The following is a 19,191-nucleotide window of genomic DNA, read 5'->3' on the forward strand; positions in this document are numbered from 1 at the left end:
ATTGCAAGATCACAAAGCCATATCCTCAGTTTCTTTTTTTTGACCCATTCTCATGTCCTTTGCTGTCCACAATTTAGTTTAGCACATCTGTAATGAAATGAGCCGAAGGTTTAGAAGATTTCCTGTGAGACAATATTATGCATCTGCAATGATCTGCTGCTTTTCTGAGCTGGATCCTACTTCCGGGAATAAGCTTGTTGACGCTCACGGCTCAGGGAGTTCATGATTCTTTAAAAAAACCAGATGGATACATCCCATGTTATGTGTTAAATAAGGCGGCACCCAAGATAACTAGATACCTTTTCATTCCTTTTTATGTCTTTACTTCTTCCATCTGTCTGATTTATTATGAGTTACATTATCCATTATCTAACTGAGATCAAAAATTTTTCCATCCAATTTGGTGTTTTATTTTGGGTGAAATAGGTGGCTGCACATTTACTAGCAGGCAATTCTGTCTTGTGCAGGGGTTCTGGAACTTGGCCCTTACCTTTTCTCCAAACAATTTCTGTTTTCAATTTAACATCTACTGTATCTCCAATAAAAACTTTATTTTCTAATTTAACATTTTAGTTGTTTTGCTTTCTCTGTTTCATATGACATACACAAAGATGTTTTTTTCTTTTTTTTTTTTTGTTTGTTTGTTTGTAATTAGCGCATAAGTAAAAAAAAAAAAAACAAAGTGGTTACCCACTTTAGCATATATTTTCGTACAGTATACATTGTTCTCTTAAGAGAACCAATTCTGAAAATAAGTACATTCATAAATAAATTGAAATAGAGTTCTAATATTAAAAGCAACTTTTAATTTTACAGTTGTTCTACAATTATTGTGTGTAAAACCACACACTGCATTGCTTCTGAGTAGACAATAAAAACAGAACAAGAACGACTAATGAAAGAAGGAGTTCGATTAAAAGCAAAAATGATTCAACACTCTCAAAATTGCAGCAACAGAGGGTTCAAGGATTGTGTTTGCCAACTTTTGATCGTGGATTAAAGGACTGATGTTGCCGGGATTGCAGCCATTAGTTCTTTGTGTGACTTTGAAAAATTCAGTAATCCAGTCTTTGCTGCAATTTCTGTAAAGAAGAAATTTAAACAATCGAATCAAAGTTGTAAAAAAGCTTATAAATTCAAAGCTTATAAAGGACCTTTGAGTTGTAATAATTGCTGAGTAAAGTATTGTTTGTTTGTTTATTGTATTTTAGTATTTCAACAAAGGTGGTGGTTAACACTGCTGCCTCACACAGCAGTAACTTTCTGGTATTGAATCTCATGCGTGTCCAGTGTCCCATGTTGAGTTTTCACATTCTCCCCATGTCTGGGTGAGTTTTATCCATGTATTCCAATTTTCCTTTCATATTCCAAAGATGAGTGTATAATAGTTGATAGGGAATTCCAAATTGAGGGTGTGGTGTATGTGAGCATTGGTCCTGTTTGGACTGGCTTCCCACCTAGAACTGGCCACCATCTTGCAGCTCTCTACAATTTTGAATTAGGTTAAGCGGCTTATAAAATGCAATATTATGTTATATTTTAAAACATTTGTGATAATTTGACTGATCATTTTTTTGAAGATTAAATGTTTTTTCTCTAAATACATGATATTTTTCATTATAATTCATTTTAATATCATTTGTACAGTGTAGAGCAATGGCTTTACATGATGAAGTAAATGAAATGCTAAGAAGAGAATTAAGAACAAAGTATTTTTTTAAAAATGTAGAAATCGAAAAATCAGATGTTTTACTGTCACTGGGTGTATTAGAGAGAAACAAGTATAACAGCCTAACAGGGCTTTATAATTCAAACTGAAAGAAAAAAAGTCATCTAAAAACAATTACCAAACATTTTCCAGCACTCTCTTTAAGGAGTAGTTCACCCAAAAGTCACAGTAATTTTTTTACCTTATGAAATATCTGTGGGAAGGAAGAATCTGTGGTTTTTCAGTAGAATGAATTTAAGTTTGTATTTTTTTGAAAATGGATCTCAAAGTTTTCACAATAAAATTCAATGGCCCGTAGTTTAGTACTGAAAATAAATATCCAGAGAGCACCTTCAAAGTCAAAATGTCAGTCAGTCAGTCATTATCCAACCCGCTATATCCTAACACAGGGTCACGGGGGTCTGCTGGAGCCAATCCCAGCCAACAAGGCAGGAACAAGTCCCTGGGCAGGGCGCCAGCCCACTGCAGGGCACATGCAACCACACACCAAGCACAATTTAGGATCGCCAATGCACCTAACCTGCATGTCTTTGGACTGTGAGAGGAAACCATAGTACCAGGAGGAAACCCATGCAGACACGGGGAGGACATGCAAACTTTACACAGGGAGGACCCGGGAAGCAAAGCAGCAGCTCTACCACTGCGCCACCGTGCTGCCCAAGTCAAAATGTATAGTGAGGCAAATCCATACTGGGTTATTTACAGTATGCCCAAATGAAAATTAGGGTAGTATTATTTTAATTAATTTTCTATTTTTAAGTCTGTATTTGATGGCTTTTTAAACATTGGACCATGTGAAATCTGATTGAAATCACACTCTGACTGTCTCTCACACCATAATAGTTAGTAGTCTTAGTGTTCATATACAGTACAAATGGCAATATTGGATTGTGTGGGGTTGACAATTTTTTTATAAAGTGAGCAGATTTTCATCTTAGTCAGGATTTGCTCTTAAGTAACTTGTCAACTAAATACTAATACTACCATAGTATATGATAGCATTGTCTATATACAGTATATAATTCACTAAGGGCACGCAAGACATTGAGGGCACGCAAGACAGTGAGGGCAATCAAGACAGAGCCCAGCCCACCAACTCTAAGACCATGGGATACGCACGACAGAGCCACGCACGCCAACTGTGACCTCCCTCCCGAGTCCAGCATCGCTCTCGAGGCACGCAACAACTCACCAAACACAGCCTCAGTCGCTTTCGTCCGTGCAAAAGTCCACATGCACCTATGAGCCACGTTGACTTTACACCGCACACAAGACAGAACCACGATTGCCAACTCACAGAGCCCCGCCTGCCAAACTCTAACTAAGGGCAAGCAATACAGAGAGTGCACACAAGAAAGAGAGCCACGCCCGCCAACTCACAGAGCACCGCCCACCAACTCTAAGATACACACGCATTTAGTGTATAAATGGATATAAATAATTGCAAGTAAACGATTCACCAAAATCTGTTGTATGTAAATGATACTGTTTAAAACGTTATTGTTTTTTCATCAGAAAACCTGGTTTCCACATCTACCTGTATTAGTTTAAATGGCACTTTTACCACTCGCAATAGGGCAGACGTGCTGACTTATCGTGTCAACTGGGCAACACAGTAAATGCAGCGTCTATCCTCTTTAATAAAACCCCTGTGTGCGTCTAGGTGTCCGTGTGTGTGTGTCTTTTGGTGAAGTGCGCATGCGAGGCTCGGTGCGACACGCACGACCGGCATCGTGGACGCACATACACTGGAAGCTGAGCACATAGTGAATGGCGTAGCCGCGCATGATAAGCAAATAAAGGACATTATTCCTGGGGAGACCGTGGACGCACACACACTGGAAGCTGGGCACACAGTGAATGGCGTAGCCGCGGCCGCGCATGATAAGCAAATAAAGGACAGCAATGCTGGGAAGAGTGCTGATTGGGTAGTCGCGGCCGCGCACATAAAATCCATTGCTAGGGAGACGGCATGCATACTGCCCCGTGTATGTTTACTAACTAACTATCCACTAACAACATGCCACCCAAATAAAAAGGACACATCAAGTAGGACAAAAGACACATACACTCAAATCGTATATAAGCAACATCTCCTGAAAGAACAGTCAGCTCAGCAAGTAAACATCAACAAAAGAAAGGCTGAAAGACAAAGAAAAATGCGAGCAAATAGATCGATTGTAAAAAAGAAAATGAGTGTCAGAATATTCCCCGTATTGATTTGGCTCTATCCTCTACTAATTTACCCTTTACCATAAGAGGCGACAATTTTTAATTACATTAGCCTTTGCCATAACAATTAATAAAGCTCAAGGGCAAACCTTAGAAAAAGTTGGCATTTACTTGCCAGAACCAGTTCAGCCACTATCAGTTATATGTTGCATTATCAAGAGTTAGAAGTTTTACAGATGTTTTTGTCAACGTTGTAGATGGTCCTGAACAAGAGTGTTTATAAAAAATGTTGTCTATAATGAAATTTTATTGAAAAATGTCCTGAGGTAAAAAAATAAAAACATTTTCCTAAATATCTTCTTCAGATATTGTGTATTACAGATTGTTATAAAGTTTTACACTAAGGCAATATTAATTATACTTACTGTATTGTCATATACGTTTCTATTTTATTTTTAATATTATTTTACTTTAGGCTTCTTGCAAAAATATTTTTAACAAAAAAATTAAGACAACAAACAGAATGAGGTCAAGGTCCCTTGCCATTTAATATAGACTGTTCCTAATAATGTTTATGCAATACTGTTCTAGCGCCCGTTATTGTAACGGGCTTAATGTCTAGTCTATATATAGCTATGTTTTCCGTAGCCTGCTACAGGAAGGTACTCTCTCGACCATTGGCATTGGTTTCGCTCTTTGCTATTTTTGTTATATTGCGACGGTGGTTTCCTAAGACTTTGTTATACTGAATTCCTTTCTCACCGTTTTCCGTTCCTATTCTTACACCGCCGTATGCTACGGCGGGCTTCAGCTAGTACAGTATATTTGCCATGAGGCCACCATATACTGTACTTATACAGATTCTTCTTGTTTTCATGGTTTTCATGGTAAAAAAGCAGCTGTGAAGTATTATGGAAACATTCTAATTAAGACTGAAATCGTAACCAAAAAATAGAAAATTTTAAATCTAATTTCAAACAAGACTAAATAACATTAATTAATGAGAGTAAATTTTTCTGCTATCATATGCAAAATGAATGAAACTACAGTCAAATATTAACAACAAGATTATTTTAATGAGAACAAATTGTAGACTTGAAGTTTAGAAAAAATCTGGCATTGATGCAAAGCAGTTTATAATACAGCTAACTGTTTGTTTGTTTCACAATCATTTAATAAGGTCTATATAGAAACAAAGATGTTCTGAGGAAAACAAATTACATATAAGTTATAACTCATACAGCATATAAATAAATCTAATTTACATTGAGAACTCTTCATTACGATGACTTGTAAAATATTGGTAAACAACAAAATATTACTTATTTTTAAAATCTTTATACAATAACAGAAATATTTTCTTATGAGATATCCACATAATGTTCATAACAACAAGAAAGAAAAATCATTGACATAAAACCTGCATATTATACCAGGAATAAGAAGTTCACAACACTCAGCAAAGGTAAAATAAAAGAAAGAATGCCATAGGTGTGCCAAGTGTTGAGCCCATCAAGAACATTATAAACAAGTCCTCATGGAAAAGTTTCAAAGAGAGTCTCAGGCATCTTTAGCTTTTATTTTTTTCAGGGTATATCAGTAGAATCAACCAGTTAAGCAGAGGTTAGTACACTGTGATCAGAGATTGAAGGCTACAGTTCACAGGGCAACATTAAACTCAAAACTGTTAAACAAAGTTAAGTTGGAACTAGATTATGAACTAAACAGATTTTCTCAAGCACTAAAGTTAAGTAAGTTTAGACACCCATGACATCACATGTAAGGCAATATGTTTACCACATGCCTAGCAACATGTAGTGTTGTAAAAGTAAAATAATGCCAAAATAGCAATCCTAATTTATCTGTATAATTGTAACGCATATAAATGAAAATAAACAGAACAGATATTTGTCCTTTTCTCTCAGGTTGAGTAGCTTGTCTACTTCCCAAGCTGCAACAAAACACCCTTCCTCTTGCCTACCATCACTCTCTTTCCCTGTGTTAGGATTGTATCAGTATTTTCCCTATGTTTTCTGTTTATTTTGTGTTATTTGCTTTTCCCGGATTCCCTACTATCATCATGTTTATGTTTTATTTTGTGTTTTTATCTCCTCTCAGTTCCTCACCATCAGTTATGTGTGTCTTCAGGGACAGGGCCATATCCTGAACAAGGACTCTTGGGTGCTGTGGTAAATAGGGCCACAGTAGCCTGAGAGGGCTATGGTACACTGTTGCCTGCCACAGTACTCCCATGAGTAAGCCATTGTCCCCAGCTCTCCTCCCAATTCAAAACGTAAATAAGTCTCTGGCTTGAGATGGTTTTAAACGCTACTTAAACATCATTTCTTGGAGACACTTTCAAGGTCAGAGTAACTCACTTTAGATGCAGAGACACCAGGTGCCCCTTATATAATTTAATAGACACGTTTTTGAATTCAGGCTTCATTCTTTAATTTCGTAAAAAAAACTTCTTAATGTTAAGGAGATTACTTCAAAAAGATAGCAAGACTGTTGATAGGTGAAAGGAAATGAAGATAGCCTGAAGACATACAGGCATTTTGGGCTTTGCCAGATATGAATTGATTAGAACTAACTACTATGCAAAATAGGCAAAAGATGTAACAAACTAAAAATTGAGTTCTGAAAACGAATGAACAAATAGCCACACATTTCCTTTTATTTTGCATGGTTTTAAATAACCTTTCTTAGCAATTTTTGTATTGGCTTCTTATTGGCAATAAGTGGAACAGCTCTTTGTGACTGATTCATTTTAAAGCAACTATGATTACATTGTAATTACATCCCCAATCCAAATACTCCCACATATGTATTCACATATATTTATGCATGAAGCTACAAGTACTTACCAGCTGAACATTTAAAATCTTAATGCAAAGAATAAAAATATAAAGAAATTAAATAAAACACACTAGCCAAATCGTCACAATGTGTACCATTGTACATTAAAAAAATGAATTAATACAAATTCCATTATAGTTTACTAAAAAAGACTTAGTTTCAGAAATATTAACACAAAGAAAATAGTAAGAAAGAACTAATTTTCTGTTTGCCATCACATTTTGCTTCTCAGAAGAGAAGATAAGAGATAGATAAGATGTCAGCTCACAGCACGTAGGTTTTAGAGTAGCTTTCAAAATAAAAAGTTGTATATTGTAAAATATTTTAGCACATTTTTTAAAATTGGTGGAGTAGTGGATAGCACTGTTGACTCGTGGATCCAGCATTCCATTTTTTGAATCCCAGGCCAGGTAGTTGCAATGGTGGATTTTTCATAATTTCCTGTGTCTGCAAGGGTTTTCATCTGACATCTTTAAAGATGTGCTTGTCAGGTTGATTGGTGATTCTAAATTAAGTGTGGGGTATGTAAGTAAATTGTCCGTCTGAACTGCTACCCTGTCCGAAGCTGTTTCTGCACTTGTTTTCAGTTCCGTAGGGATAAACTCTGGACCCCACATCCCTGAACTGAATTAAGTGGATTTAGAAATATTATGTTATTTTGAATTTTGTATTCGTTCTTTCCATAATAAAGATGTTTTGGTGCTGCTCGCAGAGAAATTAATATACTTTTTCAGACACCTTCATGAACTGTACAATTGATTCAACTCTTTCCAACCAAAACTACAGGAACTAAAGTGTGGCAATTCTCTCCTTTAATGTGCATATGCCTATGGTGTGGTTTGTTTGTATCATTAAATCACTTTTACAGCATATTAAAATGTTCCATCCATCCATTTTCCAACCCGCTGAATCCAAATACAGGGTCACGGGGGTCTGCTGGAGCCAATCCCAGCCAACACAGGGCACAAGGCAGGAACCAATCCTGGGCAGGGTGCCAACCCACCACAGGACACACACAAACACACCCACACACGAAGCACACACTAGGGCCAATTTAGAATAGCCAATCTACCTAACCTGCATGTCTTTGGATTGTGGGAGGAAACCGGAGCACCCGGAGGAAACCCACGCAGACACGGGGAGAACATGCAAACTCCACGCCGGGAGGACCCGGGAAGCGATACTGGGTCTCCTAACTGCGAGGCAGCAGCGCTACCACTGCGCCACCGTGCCGCCCTATATTAAAATGTTGAAAAGTTAATTTGGAGAAAGCAGGTTCAAAAATGCTTGGACAGAATATAGATGTTCTCTTGAGAATGACAACATATTTGATCTATATGCTATTTTTGAAATTCAAAATCCAACTGCAAATTACAAAATTCCATTTAACTACATGATAAATATCCCCCATCTCTACTGATAATCTAGGTAAATGAACCTTAATCTATCTTAAAGAAGCTCCACTAACATAGTAAAATTTACAGAAATATTTTCAAACAAATCTTAAAAAGCATGCACATTAAGTGATAATCAGTCAATCAGCGACTGCTTTTAACAACGCCGACTTCTGGATTACAGTCATTTTTCACTTGTTTGGAATTTGTACAGTGGTGATACTGCAGTTAAGAAAGCAGCCTGTAACATGATAATTAAAGTTATGGTTCACAAGAACATTTAATTTACAAATGAAAGATGTTATTATTTTATAAATCAGGTAATCTTTGTTTTTATAGCTTTATTAACACAATTCCCCACCAAAAGAGCACCAAGAATTAACATGATAATACAGACTGAAAAGAAAAATAAAATCACAACTGTAAATAAACATGGTAGATACCAGTGTAGATTTGAAAAATGCTTGAGATATTTGCAGTTTTTCACTGTAATTAAACACAATCACAAAATTTCAAAGAATTATAGATGTTAAGAGTTTCAGAGAAAGTTACAGTTAAGAACAGATAAATTGACAAATTGACTATAAATGTTGGTGACAGTGCCCTCAAGTGAACTACTAAAACTTGCGATGAAGGGATTGTAATTAAAAAGCCACAGATGATGGATATGTTTTTGATATGCCAAGACTGATACAGTGTCACACAAAGAAATAGGATAAGATGTTCAAAGTGTAAAATCCACAAAGTTGAAAAGGCATTTGCAGAGATTTGCATTACATGGCTTTGGAGCAGTAAGAAAACCAGCATTAGATTGCAACTGTCTGCAGTGTTAGTAATGTAAATGTATAGTATTTAGTTTTCACACAAAAAGATTTAAATAAAATGTCAGTCCGAGAGTTTTGAAGATATTTAAGTTACTAAATGAAAGGCAGTGTAGATGACCTCTTATAGAAAAACCATACTTACAGGTATTTGTTTTGCCCAAGACTTCAGGAGCATTATGAACTAATTAAAAGTTATATTTAGCACAGCACTTTAGTAGTCAATCTGAGAAATGATAAATCCATGTCAATATGCTTCATCATCTGATCCAGATATGATATGGTCAGGATTTGGGGATACTAGATACTAAATACAGGTTTAACCCAATTTACAAAGCAATGCTTTGTGATCATTCAAGTATTTCAAAAAGTCTTTTAATACCCTTTTTCATCTTATATTTCACAATAAAGATGAACTTTCTTTATTACAAAGACTGAGTCTGGGCGATTTTCAAACATGTGACTCAAGCAGTCACACCTAATCATCTTCATAGTCACTTGGAGGTTTGTGACACACTGAGCACACTTAAGTTTTAGGCACTACTCTAATTTACCAGATGTGTTTATTTAATAATATTTTAGCAAGAAAATGCATGTGTTTTGGATGTTTTGATCATACACCTGGATACAGTAACAGTAACTTCAGTTTTTTATGGATGTTTTAATATTATTGGTGCTCTTCAGTGTGGGCCGTGTTGGTGCCTTTAAAGCCAATTGTATGAAAAACGTAGTTATCCTTTCTTTTAAATGAGGAAGTGAAATTCAAATTTTTACTAAGCTAATACTTCAGACAATACAGTGTACATAACAGATTTTTTTTAAAAATTATCATTTTTAGGTGGAGTATTACTTTAAAGAAAATTATTCAATTGTTGCAGGAGATCACCTTTCTGTACACATAAATGAATTTATATTTGTGGCCAGTAAACATGATGAATATGTAGGTGCGTGGCCCAAATCTAGTGCTGACCAATTGTAAAGTTGGGTTAGATTAACATGTCAACTCAATGGCATCTTTCTGTATATAATATATGTAAGTGAAGTGAAATGCCACAGGTTTACAAAAGTACAAGAATGAGGCATGGCTAACACTTGGTCATTAGCAGAATTTTGAACAGCAATAACACCATGCTTGTAAATACATGGAAAATCCATTTCACAAAAGAAAGCAACACTGACCACTGTGATTGTCATGCAATACTAAATAGCTAGATCAGTTTGCAATTTTTACAAGAATATAGAACAAGTCTTAAAAAAATATCATTTGCCTCTTGCTTGTGTACTAACATTTGAACATGACCCTTAATTTTTTTAATTACAGTAGAAATGGTCTTTGTTTTAAAACATATAATAAAGCTTTATAACAGGTGAGAGGTACGGTAGAATGAAAAAGAGGGGAAATTTATAGTTCTCCATTTTTGTCAGTTGTGGCTCACCATTTCATTGCAGACTAAGTTGTGTATAGTATTTCTACAGTATAATAATGTGAAATGAATTATTACAGATATAATTGTTAATTGATACCCAGTGATTGTTTCATTAAATGTGTTAAAGTACAAGAAAATGCCTGTATTACATATTACCATTGGAAATTTAAAATTTTGCCAGGAAATTGGTATAACAGTGTACATTCATTATCCTTTTGAACTAATAAAAATATTCATACAACTAATTTAAAAATGTATATGGATAAAGAAGGTCTTTAACATTTATTACAAAATTAAAAAGGTTACTTCCTTCAGTTAAAGTTAAATCAAGAATACCAATTTCATGTCTTATAACCATACAGTAATATTTAAAATTTAAACATTTCATTTTTGATCATGATTTTAGCATTGAGTATATTCATTTGTTGAATTCAATGTGTAGAACTTGAACTAAATGTTTGAAGAACTAGGAATGTAATTTGGACAAAAGTAAAGATAGAAATTTTGGCCTCCATTTTTTTCTGCCAGTCAATAAAAGAAATAAAAACATGAAGAAATTGTATTGAAGAGGCATTATGTTTCAAACTAAGTGATAAAAGACAACCACCTGGAGCACATTTAGTTTCCATTTTCCTGGGATATCTTTTATTACATTCAGATTTAACAGCAGGTCTGTCAACTGCAGTTCTTTTAAAACATATGTAGGAGTGAAAGCAATAGTAATGCAAGTTTGCTTCACACATTTTCACTGTAATCATTTCTGCTTTTTTTCATTCAACTGCTTGGTACCAATATGTCTAATTCAATATGAGAGAAGACAATTAGACCCATGTGGGCTTTCCACATTTCCTTTTTAATCAAATTTTAAAACTTTATTGTGGTGAACTGATGTTATGAGGAAGAGAGGAACAAATACTATGCATTCCTTGGCAGATAATCTATGCTCTTTTCCATGGCAAAAAGAAAAAATTAGAAACAGTTTCTTTAAAACTGAAGTATAAAATGTATGTATATATGGTTCATATTTCGGTGCACTGTCTACACTAGCTGCATGTTAAGAAAGCTGACTGCAACTCTGCAAATGTAATCATAGGAAAATGGCTTAATTAGCAGTGCTATATGATATGTTGTATATGACAGTAGGCTCATTTTAATTAACTTTGAATGAATCATATGCTATAACAGATAACACCAATAAAAGACTGGGGCAGTGAACAGTGAAAAGTGGGAGTAACTCTCCACAAAAATGCATTCATAGTGAAAACATGTATTAATTCAATATGGCAATGAACATTTTAAAACTTAAAATTGAGGCATTTTGATTATAAATACTCAAAAAATAATTTTTCTGCATGTACTGAAAATTAAACCTAAAATCAATGGTTTTCTTCAATAAACAACCTGTCACCATTTTTGAATTGCACATGCTTTTTATATGTGTCTTTTATATGACACCATGTCCAACTGAATGTTTTTGTTGTCAACATACTGTAATTGGGCCCTTCTTAAATTTTATTTGCCATCTCAGTTCATAAATATTAATATATTTATGTCAGAATACACATTTTAGTGGACAGCCCTTCTGAAATTCTCTCTTTCTACCAGAAGCCAGAGTATTTAACTCTTCCTACATGAAAGTGGAAGAATCAAACTCCTCTTCATATCAAGCTTGATATACTAAATGTTAGCGTCTACAGTATATTTTGATTTTTGATACTTTATTAGTCCCCGAGGGGATATGAGTGAGTGCGGGTGTGTGCATGAGCATGCCATCTGGTGGACTTGTTCATAACTTGTTCCCAGTTCAGGTCAGTGAGAAGTACAATGGCTCGATCCTTAAGCCTTGCACCCCAACACTTTCAATGTTAAATAATACTGCAATAGAATTACTTTTTTTTTTCCTTTTAATTGCATGTTTTAAAAAATGCATCTAAATATGTGTGCTTAGTTTGTTTACGTGCTTCTTAGCACAATATATAACATAGTGATGTCCAATAACAAGAATAATCAACACTTCAAGTCAACACAGGATTTAAAGTTTTAAGTGATGCTGTGCTTAAACAAGAAAATCAGTTTGACTGAACCAAGTTACTGGTCATTAATCATATTTAAAAATACTTCTTGATATTTTGCTGTGCAAAAATTCATTTACAATTTCATATATATATGTAAAATTATCTACATTTTTTAACCCTTTTGGAGGCAAGTTTTATTGGAGTTTTAAATGTATTCTTTTTGAATTTCCAACTATTACCACATTAATAGAGTTGAAAAGGACAATAAACGAGTCGATTCATTTGTAGCAGAAATTTTATGCAACTTTTCAAGTACATGCAGTGCATTATGCAAGTAGATTTATGTAGTGGATAAGGTGTTGGATTTAAATCTTCACATTTTTGCAGGATCAGTTAGTACCACTGTTGGTCCTAGAGCAGCTCACCTAACCTGACTATTTTACATTTGTAAAAAGCTGATTTAAGGAACTATAGAAGTGTTTCCCAAAAACATTTACATTCTTCAGTCAATATTAAAAAGAAATGTCTGTAACTTATGCTATGGTTAACTTGAAATTAGCATTTACAACTGTAGCACCACAGAAGAATCACCTACCGCATGGCAGTTAACCCTCAGAAAGGAGTTCAAGTTCAAATATATTGCCACACATAAAGAGAACAGTGAAATTATTACTTGCAAGAATAAACAACACACAGTACACAGTGCATTGGTGCATGTTGTAAACAGTGGTCTGTTACTGAATTTCTGGAAGCAGACAAGCGATTAGTAAAAATATTCATAGACAGGTCAAAAATGTTAATTTATCCTCTTTGTAGCTTAAGATCAAAGTGTGGGAAAAGTCTGAGGTAATAACCAACATAATGAAAAAGTGACTGCAAGTGCTTAATTCAAACAAGGAAGGAATACATGCTCTTGTTGCTTGTTGTAAGGCTTTTGAAGTTGATGCAGATTATATAGAAATGAGTGGAGGGTGGCAGATTCCTCTAGTTATCCTATATGTATGTTAAAAATCCTGAAACAAATTACTACCGATAAATAAAAAGTGTGTTGAAAAACCTTATAGTGAAATACTCTTACTATGCCTGTGTCCTTGTAAAGTACATTGGGATTGTGTTTGCTACAAAAATGGTCAATAATAAAATAAAGATTTGCTATTTGTATTGAGCTGCTTTTCAAATGGACTGTAACTTTGTAAAATGGTTTCACATTATTTAAGTTAAAATGAACTCAGAAGGGGTTAGTTTGTTTGGAGCATTGCCATTAATACCTGTATATACAAAATTGGGAAAAAAGACTTTATGACAACAATTCCTTAATTGAGCACTAGGATTGCCTCGGGAAACTCTCCTAAAATGTGATTAAGCTGGCTCAACAATTGATGAGTCGGCATATATCAAAACCTCATGTTTAGCTAAAGTCTTTAGTGGCCAAAAAGTTTTTTGATTTCTGTTAATAACTCCTACTTGTAAGTACAGTATAGCTCATGTTGAAGTCTAGTCAGTATACTTCTCTTGTTCTGTTGCCTACATTATTTTATTTGTAACTCTTTCATAGGTATGTTTTTATGAACTACAAGTGAATGCTTGCATTTAAAAGCCATAATATCCAATTTTATTGCTTTATTGTAAAGCTTTTTGAGCTTTCAGGAATGAAAATATTCCTGTAAATAGTGATTTCATATTCTCTGACCGATAAACGTAAAAATCTAACTACCTAGTATGTAATAAGTATTTTTCTAAATTATTGCTTTTACTAATTAATTTAATAGTTTTCTGAAAACAGTTTTTCAAGGGCAGGGTCATGGATAGTTTCAGTCAGTCCTAGTAGCATCAATCACAAATGAGAAATCTTTCGGTGAAGAAATTGATTGAATTTGAATTAATCAATTAATCAAAACATATATGTTTTTGGAGGCAGGGGAAAACTGAGAAGCTGGGAGAAAACACAAGTAAAATGAATCAGGAATAAAATGCAAGTCTCAAGCTGTGAGAAAGCAGTGATAATATCACTACCACCAGGCAACATTTTATTCTATTTAAACCCACAATCATATGTGGAAGTTTCTCAGATATATCATGCTTGTGACTGTATACACTGCAATATAAACCATAGGAAGGATGCAGCACAGAAAACAGCACCTGAAACCAATGCCTGTCTATGTAGCTGCACTTGAATGGTATTTTGAACATGCAGCCAACAGAGACAGTCTTTTCTGAGTAACTGCCAGAAGATACACACCAGCTGAGAGGTCAAAGTAAGGTTACCATGTCTGGCTTTCACTAAAATATCTACAGAGCTTGTTACTGGGCAGCCTTCTATCGGTGACAGTTCTTCTTAATGTGAGCTCTGATATAAATAGATATACATACCTGTTATGTTCACCCTGCAGGGGCACCCTTTTTCCTTTTATAAACCATTTGCTCAACTGTCTGAATTCTTTATGCATACTAAGCCCCAAGCACAGGTCGCATGGTGGCTCATACTAGTGATCCATCAAGGTAACATACAAAAAAATGATAAATGTAGCATACACAGACTTTTGTTTTTCAAGTGCAACATGAGTTATGTCGGATGGGAAGAGCAGGTTCATGTACAGTCACTCAAACTGTCTCGTGATTATTTGAAAAAAATCATCTATTGGGGTAAGTCCTCAAAAAAGGATTTTCTTACTATGATTTACATCTAACATGTACAATTTTGACAGACTTTATCTATTCTGATTTGAAGAACAGGCATAAATATATATATGTATGAAGTAGTTTTAAATGTGTAATAACAAAATCAAAAAGGCAGGTAATTGTGGCATATAAAGTTTTATAAATGTAATGTTATGCTCACACTTTATGTATACCTCTAAACGTATACATTGTTAAAAGCACGTTTTTTTTTACTTGGCATGTTCTTTCACTTTGTAAAAAGTACTGCACTTATTATATTTTTCTGACTTTAAATATTTTCTATCATTTATATGTTTAGACATATATTTTTAATTGTTTGTTGTTATAATAGTGGAGGCGCCTCATATGAAAAGTATTTTTTTCTTAATTCGTGGGCCATTGCTTCAGGCCTCAGCATGCTTTATACTGATAAAGAGCTTATTTTGTTCTTTGTTCAAGCAGAAGTATACTGTAACCTTAGTCTTTTATGCTTTGTAAGGTCAAGTTTCTCATTGTATTTTTATGGTTTTCTGCCACAGATGACTTGCTCACCTTTATAGGCAGATTATGAAGTTTGTGGTCTACCTCACTAAGAAAATGCCCTAACAGCAGTTCAGCATATAACCACAGCTTTCATAGAATCACCTGTTTGAAAACCACAAAAGTGCCATTTTCGATGCAATAGTTCACAGGCTGGCCAGTTAATATGGCCCACAGCCAAGATGTAAGCAGCTACCACTGGTTAAGTAAATCATGGCTAAAGTCTGTTAAATTTATGTGTTTTTTTTTATTAAATTCTTCTTATGTGAAGTTTCTAATCCTCTAAATAGAAAAGTGTGCTTCTACAGTGACATAGCTAAGCTAAGCATAGGTCCCCTAATTTATGAAATAGTAATGTAGTTTTTTCATTTCAGTAGAATTTACTAATAATATTTTATTTATCATTGTTTCATTTACTTGAATGATGATTTACTTACAGAAAGTTTCTCAAGTTAGAAATAATTTCAAGCACTATAACTTTATATTTAAACTTCTGATGGCATTATTTTACTGTTTGTATTACTAATAATGTATATTAGTGTATACTTGTAAATGATTTGGAAATGTGGTAGAGGGTTAATTGTTATTTTTGCTCCCCTCTCATATATGTAAACGTTTATTTTGTATACAGTATGCATCAATTAATAGTGCATAGAGTGGTATATCAAGTTTGATTTAAAAATGCATGTACCTTAGATTTAATTGTATGCATAATTTATACATACCAAGTTTGCTCTTACAAATATTGAAAGATTAACTTTATACAGTATATAAAATGTATATCTCCAGAAATAAATTCTATATACGGTGGATTAGGTTTAACTTTATATAAATATATTCTTCATATATGTACACATATATATATATATATACATTGTTATGAGTATGTATATTCTGAGATAAGTTGGTTAAGATACATTACTTTATTATAGATACAGTGGGATGCAAAAGTTTGGGCAACCTTGTTAATAGTCATTATTTTCCTGTATAAATCGTTGGTTGTTACAATAAAAAATGTCAGTTAAATATATCATATAGGAGACACATACAGTGATATTTGAGAAGTGAAATGAAGTTTATTGGATTTACAGAAAGTGCGTAATAATTGTTCAAACAAAATCAGGCAGGTGCATAAATTTGGGCACCACAAAAAAGAAATGAAATCAATATTTAGTAGATCCGCCTTTTGCAGAAATTAAAGCCTCTAAACGCTTCCTGTAGGTTCCAATGAGAGTCTGGATTGTGGTTGAAGGTATTTTGGACCATTCATCTTTACAAAACATCTCTAGTTTATTCAGGTTTGATGGCTTCCAAGCAATGACAGCTCTCTTTAACTCACACCACAGATTTTCAATTATATTAAGGTCTGGGGACTGAGATGGCCATTCCAGAACGTTGTACTTGTTCCTCTGCATGAATGCCTTAGTGGATTTTGAGCAGTGTTTCGGGTCGTTGTCTTGTTGAAAGATCCAGCCCCGGTGCATCTTCAGCTTTGTCACTGATTTCTGGACATTGGTCTCCAGAATCTGCTGATACTGAGTGGAATCCATGCGTCCCTCAACTTTGACAAGATTCCCAGTCCCTGCACTGGCCACACAGTCCCACAGCATGATGGAACCACCACCATATTTTACTGTAGGTAGCAGTTGTTTTTCTTGGAATGCTGTGTTCTTTTTCCTCCATGCATAACGCCCCTTGTTATGCCCAAATAACTCAATTTTAGTTTCATCAGTCCACAGCACCTTATTCCAAAATGAAGCTGGCTTGTCCAAATGTGCTTGAGCATACCTCAAGCGGCTCTGTTTGTGCTGTGGGCGGAGAAAAGGCTTCCTCTGCATCACACTCGCATACAGCATCTCCTTGTGTAAAGTGCACCGAATGGTTGAATGATGCACAGACTCCATCTGCTGCAAGATGATGTTGTAGGTCTTTGGTGCTGGTCTGTGGGTTGACTCTGACTGTTCTCACCATTCGTCACTTCTGTCTATCCGAAATCTTTCTTGGTTTGCCACTTCGAGCCTTAACTTGAACTGAGCCTGTGGTCTTCCATTTCCTCAATATGTTCCTAACTGTGGAAACAGACAGCTTAAATCTCTGGGACAGCTTTCTGTATCCTTCCCCTAAACCATGATGGTGAACAATCTTTGTCTTCAGGTCATTTGAGAGTTGTTTTGTGACCCCCATGTTGCTACTCTTCAGAGAAAATTAAAGGAGGAGGGAAACTTAAAATTGACCCCCTTAAATACTCTTTCTCATTATAGGATTCACCTGTGTATGTAGGTCAGGGGTCACTGAGCTTACCAAGCCAATTTGAGTTCCAACAATTAGTTCTAAAAGTTTTGGAATCAATAAAATGACAATGGTGCCCAAATTTATGCACCTGCCTGATTTTGTTTTATTATTGCAATTATTGCACACTTTCTGTAAATCCAATAAACTTCCAAATATCACTGTGTGTGTCTCCTATATGATATATTTAACTGATATTTTTTATCGTAACAACCAACGATTTATACAGGAGAATAATGACAAATAACAAGGTTGCTCAAACTTTTGCATCCCACTGTAGATACTGAATTTTCAGATATATACTACTGGTCAAAAGTTTTAGAACACCCCACATAATTTTCAGTTTTTACTGAAATTTAAGCAGTTTAAGTCAAGTGAATAACCTGAAATGGTACAAAGATAAGTAGTAAACTACCAGAGGTTAAAAAAATATTTAGGTGACCAAAAACTGAAAAATAATATAATTTTCAGAGCTATTGTATGTAAAAATGCTGTTTTCAGGGAACAAGTAATGAGTTAACAACTTACAGATTTTCTGCAGCAAGAGAAGTTAATTAAGGCTTGAAAGTTAATGCAAATAATTCCTACAAGTGTCCCAACTTTTGCTGATTACTTATAAACCCTCTATCAATATAAAAGTATAGTGTTGTAACAAATTGTGTTGCTACACCCTCTGAAGTATTATTTGGACAGTACTGCACTGTACATTGTTATCATGATGGAAACAAAGGCAATTAACACAGGATGACAGACTGCTCATTATAACCTTCAAAAGAATTTCAAAGAAATCCAAGATGTTAATATATTTTCCACAATGCCAAACCTGTAGGTGTATTTTACTTTGTACTGGCTTCCTTTTAAGCACTTTTGTTTCTGGCTATCTGAGTGCAGTCACCCAGCTCTTGTGCAAGATTGACATATTATATATTGGAGGGAAATAAGCTTTTTAGTGAAATTATGACTTTTTAAGGCTCAACAATTCCACTTTCTTTCCAACTTTGTTTGCATATATTAGTATGTAATTAACTTTCCAATTATTTTATTATTAATAATGTTTTATGCATTTTGTGGAGTTGCGCATTAGGACAAATACTTTCTCAGTCTTTGTTTATTTTTGTAAACATACAAATAATAAATAATTGAGAAGTATTATTAAAGTTAAAAAAACAGATTTATGATTTATTTTGTTTTAAAAAATTAAGTACACGCTAGCAAGAGTAAACTAGTGTTTAAGGATCAGCTTTTCCCAATATTTAGAACTGAAGCTGGCAGTGCTGCAAGTTGTCT

The 19,191-nt window shown here is 34.5% G+C and overlaps 1 long non-coding RNA gene across 9 annotated transcripts in view; it reads left to right on the top strand.

The window, feature by feature from the left end:
* Positions 1-19,191, top strand: part of LOC120539387 — a 201,537-nt gene that overhangs the window by 54,848 nt on the left and 127,498 nt on the right. The window contains exon 1 of one of the 9 annotated variants that reach the window (XR_005635604.1): positions 14,901-15,060. The exons of the other annotated variants lie outside the window; for them this stretch is intronic. This is a non-coding gene — a long non-coding RNA (uncharacterized LOC120539387). Of the gene's footprint in view, positions 1-14,900; positions 15,061-19,191 lie in introns of those variants that run through there. 9 annotated transcript variants of the gene reach the window in all.

Source organism: Polypterus senegalus, chromosome 11 (genome assembly GCF_016835505.1).
Source record: "Polypterus senegalus isolate Bchr_013 chromosome 11, ASM1683550v1, whole genome shotgun sequence".
In the NCBI taxonomy this organism is placed as follows: Eukaryota; Metazoa; Chordata; class Cladistia; order Polypteriformes; family Polypteridae; genus Polypterus; species Polypterus senegalus.